Genomic DNA, 6,000 nt, shown 5'->3' on the forward strand with positions numbered 1-6,000 from the left:
ATATCTCGATATCAGGGTTGCTATTTTTTCGTTTTTTAGATATGATTTTAAAAAAAAATCATTTTTCCTCATTTGTCCAAAAATAACTTTCTGCAAAAAATCATAACATTTGAACTACTGAACCGATTTAGATGATCGATATATTAAATTGAAGCCAATAAGCAAAACTCACACTTGCGGGAAGATTGGATTCTAGTAGCATAGGTCTAGTTTAGTCACATATGAATATTGATCGAAGACTTAAAACATGTTAAATTTACAAAATTCTAACTTAAAAACAATAATTATAGCATCTCTGATATCGAGATATGTTAAGTAAATACTCCTCAGCTTTCCATAAAAAAATATAAAAAAATATAGCGCTCCTATCTTTAACCGAGAAAACTATGAAAAACTAACTCAATCCATAATTACAAAAACAAAATTCAATTTTTTCGCAAAAGTAATATTTTTTAAAAAAATATATCTCGTAAGCTTCAATTTGATATGTCGATGATATGAATCGGTCCAATAGTTCGAAAGTTATGACTTTTTGTAGTGGGAAAAATGGGGAAAAATTGTTTTTCGAACCATCGATTAGTTTTGCAAAATCATATTTCAAAAACGAAAAAAATAGCATCTCTGATATCGAGATATTTTATGCAAAAGTTCTCAGCTTTCAATCCATATTAAAAATAGGATCCATATTATATGCAAGTTAAATATTTCTCAATTAAAGCTCATTGGCTTAAATTTGATATGTCGATCATCTAAATCGGTTGAGTGGTTCGAAAGTTATAAATTTTTGAAAAAAGTCATTTTGGGAAAAAGTGGAAAAAATGATTTTTGGGATCACCCTAAAATGGAAATGGGCACCCTAATGACAAATTAAAAAAATACGAGTTTAATGTTTTGCGATAAAGAACAAAATTACCACTTTTGACGAAGAGCTGAGAACCACTATATTAGTTTGGCATGGAATGGCTGTATATATATATACAGAATACAATCTTACGTGCATCGTGATGTACAAAGTATTAATGAATAAGTGAAAATTAACGTTAAAAGACATTTCTATAGATCTGTACACTTTTACAGACTTTTCCACATTTTTAACAGACATTCACATGTTTTTACAGACTTTTTTTAAAAATCATCTGGCAGCTCTTCCTTCCACTTTTTATCGAATATTTCCAAATCGCAGGAGTAAACATTTACGTGACTCTGACTTTGTTTGTTTTTATTACGTTCGGAAAAACGTTATGACAAAGAGAGGGGACATTAAAAATGCGTTGCTCAGTGAAAGGCTGAGATGGTCTTTTAGAGATGCAATGGTTAATTAAACAATTGACGGAAAAATGTAGTTCGTTCATTTTATAATTTTACTTATTTTTGCCCTTGACAACAATACCTCTTTTATAGTGTTGATTATCATAAGAAAAATAACTCTCCTGATCGTTGGATCTCTTTTGACATTTCAATTGGATCTTTTTTGACAGCCGTTTTGATTCAGTCCGCACTACCTAGATCCGGAGTAGCTTGTAGCCTTGTAAGCCGTGTATACACTGGAGGAAAACATTAGTAAATGGAGCTACCAAATCTTTAGTAGTTGAAACATTGGTAAAATGTACGCATTTTTTGTACATATTACCAAAACTTTGTAAAACGGATGTCTTATGTAATACACATCCCTACACTGAGAGGAAAATTTAGTAAATATGACGAATTTTTTGGTACATGTTACCAATTCTCTAGTCATTTTCTACCCTACTAATCATTGGTACATGTTACAAAAAAAGAATGGTAGGCACATATGTCAAACAAACTACAAATTGTTGGTCCAACATTGGTGCAATAACAGTGAAAATTTTGCTTCATATTTCAAAATTTTTTATAATTATTTTTAATTTAAAAAATTGTATTTGATTGCGTTTAATTCTACATACTTAGAATACATTATACTAATAACTTCTAACTTCTATAAACAACATCAATAATTCTCGTTGGAATCATTCTAACAACTGCGTACAAGAGGCAAATTTTCCTCTTCCTGCTGCATCGCTCTGATTTGCATTAGCTGATTAACAGACTGACGGTAGAATTAGCACGTTTCATCCGTATTTTGTTCTCTCGTGTCCCTATGAAGAAAAGAAATACATATGTTAATGATATTAAATATTATGTATGTTCACCTTAAGTTTTTTACGGTCGATGATGTGTTGAAGAAAGATTCCAATCTTAGCGACAAACTCGCCGTTACCTTCAATCCCATAGCTTGGATGGTTTTTGTTAAACAAGTATTACGAGTCTGGGATCATGCCAGCTGTAAAGATAAGGAAAAAGGTCAATAGTGTTGTAATGTACAGAATATAACTGATGTTTATCCTTGGCGGGAATATGAAAATAGTTTCCCGACCGAGGTGACTGATGTAATGATGTAAAAAAAACGAATACTTATCTCCGATTTGTTTATGATGAATGATTGAACTGCATATAATTTTAAGGCCAACTAAAAAAGAAAAAAATGGTATTAGGTCAATTATGTTAATATGGATCAAAATTTCTTGTGATATTTTCCCCGCCGAAAAGATGAAACAAATTCTCGGGGGAGATGAATACATAATTGAATTCAATAAAAACAAAGTGCTTACCTCCGAATCGCTTCGTCTCCAAAAGACAAAAGACAAAGTGCGCACATCACAGTTGTTAGGTATGACGATAAAAACAAACTTACTAATGGTATGAAGTAAAATATACGAATTCCTGGTAGGATCATTCATTGCGTCTGACATCTTTTTTACGCAATTTTAGTAATATTTACAAAAAATGTGTATATTTTACCAATGTTTTCGCTACTAAAGATTTGGTAGCTGCTTTTACTAAACTATTTCTCCAGTGTACTCAAGATTCGTACATTTTACTTCATAGCATGTGTAACCTTGATTGTTTTCATTTCTAGGAACTGTAATGTGCGTACTTCGCAGTCGTCGTTCCTCTTGAGGAAACAAAGCTATTCGGAGGTAAGGTTTTTTTGGTTTTTATTAGATTCAAATATATGTAACTTTTGTTTCTCTTCGGCGAAAACAAATTCTCGACCACAAAGATATCGAGAACTTGTTTTCGCTGCGGGAAAACAAAAGTTCAATTCGTTGTATTGAAATCTTAATAGACGGAATCTTATAAAAATAAACTTCAACACAATCCTTTCCCTTTTAATTTTCAGCTTCTAACCTTGGATTAAAATTGCACAGTTGACTGGTGGAAAATTCAATGTATATTAGACTGATCATGTGCAACACAAAGAAATCTCAGGTAATCACATATGTTTCATCACAAACCCATATTTATAACTAACCATAATCATACATCAGGAAACGGGAGAGCAAATAATGCGGATGAAATGTACTGCGATCTGGTCCCATCAACTGCCAACTAATCAGTTGTTCCTGTCCTAAAGGATGAAAATGTGCAACAGGAAAAGAAGCAAAACCTTGATGAGTGAGAGTTTGAAAAAACATATGAGATTGATTCGGTCAAGGCTGCGATTAAATCTGTCTATTTGCACGAGCAATGTTTAGATGTAGAATGTAGGATGTAGGAAATTACTGTGTAAAAGATAATGTACACTGAGAGCAAAATTTAGTAAATATGACGAATTTTTTGGTATATGCCACCAATTCTCTAGTCATTTTCTACCCTACTAATCATTGGTACATGTTACGAAAGAAAAATGGTAGGAAAAAATGTCAAACAAACTGCGATTTGTTGGTCCAACATTGGTTGAATATCAGTGAAAATGTTGCTTCTCATTTGTGATGAATACCTATCAGGGATTATGAAAATATTTTTTAATAATTATTTTTAATTCAAAAAATGTATTTGATTACATTTAACTCCACATACTTAGAATACATTATACTAATAACATATAACTTATTCTATAAACAGTATCAATTATTCTACAATATAAAAATTATCATTGTGAATAACAATAACAGTACTTAATAACATCAATTATTCTATGAGCAGCGTACAAGGGGAAAATTACTATCGCAGCCTCAACCACATCAATTTCATATGCATTTCCAAAGTCTCGAGTACTCGAAAAAGTTTCCGTTCCTCTTCCTGCTGCATCGCTCTGATTTGCATTATTTAGGGACGGAGATAGCTGATTAACAAAGTGTCGGTAGCACAGCGTTTCATCCGTATTTTGTTCTCTCGTGTCCCCATGAACAAAGGAAAAACATATGTTAATAATATTAAATATGTATACATGTAATGAAACATAACATCAACAAAATGCTCACCTCCGAATATCTATCTTCGTCTCCAAAAGAGAAATGGCAATTGCAAAGTGCGCGCTTCACAGCTGTTACCCTTAGAAAAATCCTCGGTCGAAAACTACTAAATACATTTGGTAATGCAAAATTAGTAGAATGTACAATTTTTTTGTACATATTGTCAACAAACCCGCATCACTACCAGAGATTAGTATATTTTACTCGATAACATTAGTAAGCTTGGATATTGTCATATCTGAAAATTGGTGAGAAAAGCGCGTATTAACCATTTTCATTGTTCCCATAAGGCAATACGGAGGTATAATAAGGATATAATTCTGATACGTGCATTTTCGGCGAGAAAATGTAGCCGATATTGGGCTTCCGAATCATGGTTCTGCTTGACATATGTGTTTATTAGTACGGTCGAAAATGACTATAGATTGGTAGTATTTACAAAAAGAAAACGTTATATCTACTAATTATTTCTCTCAGTGTAGGTATGACAAAACAAACAAGGTTACTAATGGTATGAAGTAACATATACGAATCCTTGGTAAGAACGTTCATTGCGTCTGACACCACTTTTACGCGATTTTGGTAATATTTACAAAAAAAATGTATATTTTACCAATGTTTTGGCTACTAAAGATTTGGTAGCTGCTTTTACTAAACTATTTCTCCAGTGTATGATTGAAGACAGCTTTATAAATAAGAATTAATTATCAACAACATAATGTCATTATCCCTTATCATTATCTCTTACAAATAAAAAAACAACGTTTTCACACTGGAGAAATTGTTTAGTAAAAGCAGCTACCAAATCTTTAGTAGCCAAAACATTGGTAAATTATACAAATGTTTTGTAAATATTACCAAAATTGCGTAAAAGCGATGTCAGACGCAATGAACGTTCCTACCAGAGATTCGTAGATTTTACTTCATACCATTAGTAACTTTGTTATTTTGTCATACCTAACATCTGTGATGTGCGCACTTTGCAAATCGCCATTTCTATTTTGGAGATGAAGCGATTCGGAGGTAAGCATTTTTTTGATGTTACGTTTCATTACATATATACATATTTAATATTATTAACATATGTATTTCTTTTCTTCATAGAGACACGAGAGAACAAAATGCGGATGAAACGTGCTGGTGCTACCGACACTCCCTACATAATGCTAACTAGGGGCTGTCCACATACCACGTGGACAACTTTAGGGGGGGTAGGGGTTACGAGAATGTCCACGCTTGTCCACGGTGAGGGGGGAGGGGGTTTTGATACTGTCCACGTGGACACGTTAAGTATTTTTTAAAGTAAAACATTCAAGTTAGTAGTCAAAATTGAATGAGATATGTTTTGTATATACACGATTTTCTGAACTTCACGCACGTCCTGAGTACTCAGTATTCATCAATAAAAATACTGAGCTGCCTGAGAGTGCTGCTCGGTCAAACATCCATATTTTTTCATCTGACTGAACCTATTTCCTGAAATGTATATTCTGAAAGTAACGCACATGAACTAGGATCCAATTTATTCCAATCGGTAATAGAGGGCCATTAAATCCGCCAGGATGAAGACACCCAATAACAAAAAAAAAGTTGGATTTTTGTAGTACAGTGGAACCTCGATTATCCACGAGCGGATGATCCGCGGTGCGGTTTATCCGTGGAAGTGAGTTCCATAGTAATTCTATGGACTTTCCCGGAATTGATCAGTGAGTGATAGGCTTTT

The 6,000-nt window shown here is 33.0% G+C and overlaps 1 long non-coding RNA gene across 1 annotated transcript; it reads left to right on the top strand.

The window, feature by feature from the left end:
• Positions 1 to 2,907: 2,907 nt before the first annotated feature.
• Positions 2,908 to 5,503, top strand: LOC129777507 (uncharacterized). Its single transcript, XR_008743253.1, has 4 exons — positions 2,908 to 2,999; positions 3,203 to 3,291; positions 3,351 to 5,300; positions 5,382 to 5,503. It is a non-coding gene; the product is annotated as an uncharacterized LOC129777507 (long non-coding RNA).
• Positions 5,504 to 6,000: the final 497 nt, after the last annotated feature.

The sequence above is a fragment of the Toxorhynchites rutilus genome, chromosome 3 (genome assembly GCF_029784135.1).
Source record: "Toxorhynchites rutilus septentrionalis strain SRP chromosome 3, ASM2978413v1, whole genome shotgun sequence".
Taxonomy (NCBI): Eukaryota; Metazoa; Arthropoda; class Insecta; order Diptera; family Culicidae; genus Toxorhynchites; species Toxorhynchites rutilus.